Source organism: Limulus polyphemus, unplaced genomic scaffold (genome assembly GCF_000517525.1).
Source record: "Limulus polyphemus unplaced genomic scaffold, Limulus_polyphemus-2.1.2 Scaffold341, whole genome shotgun sequence".
Classification (NCBI taxonomy): domain Eukaryota; kingdom Metazoa; phylum Arthropoda; class Merostomata; order Xiphosura; family Limulidae; genus Limulus; species Limulus polyphemus.
In genome coordinates, this window is record NW_013665951.1 from 4,675 (window position 1) to 4,879 (window position 205).

Sequence of the window (205 nt, forward strand, 5' to 3'; positions counted from 1 at the left end):
ATCTAATCAATTCTGTAAACTATCTAGTTTAACAAAATTTGAACTCAGTTTAATGTAACAGTAGACTATATTCGACTCTTATGTAAAAAATAAAATGATTTGTTTGTTTTTGTTAATATCGCGCAAAGTTGCACGAGGGCTATCTGCGCTAGCCCTCCCTAATTTAACAGTGTAAGACTAGAGAAGTCATCACCACCCACCGCCA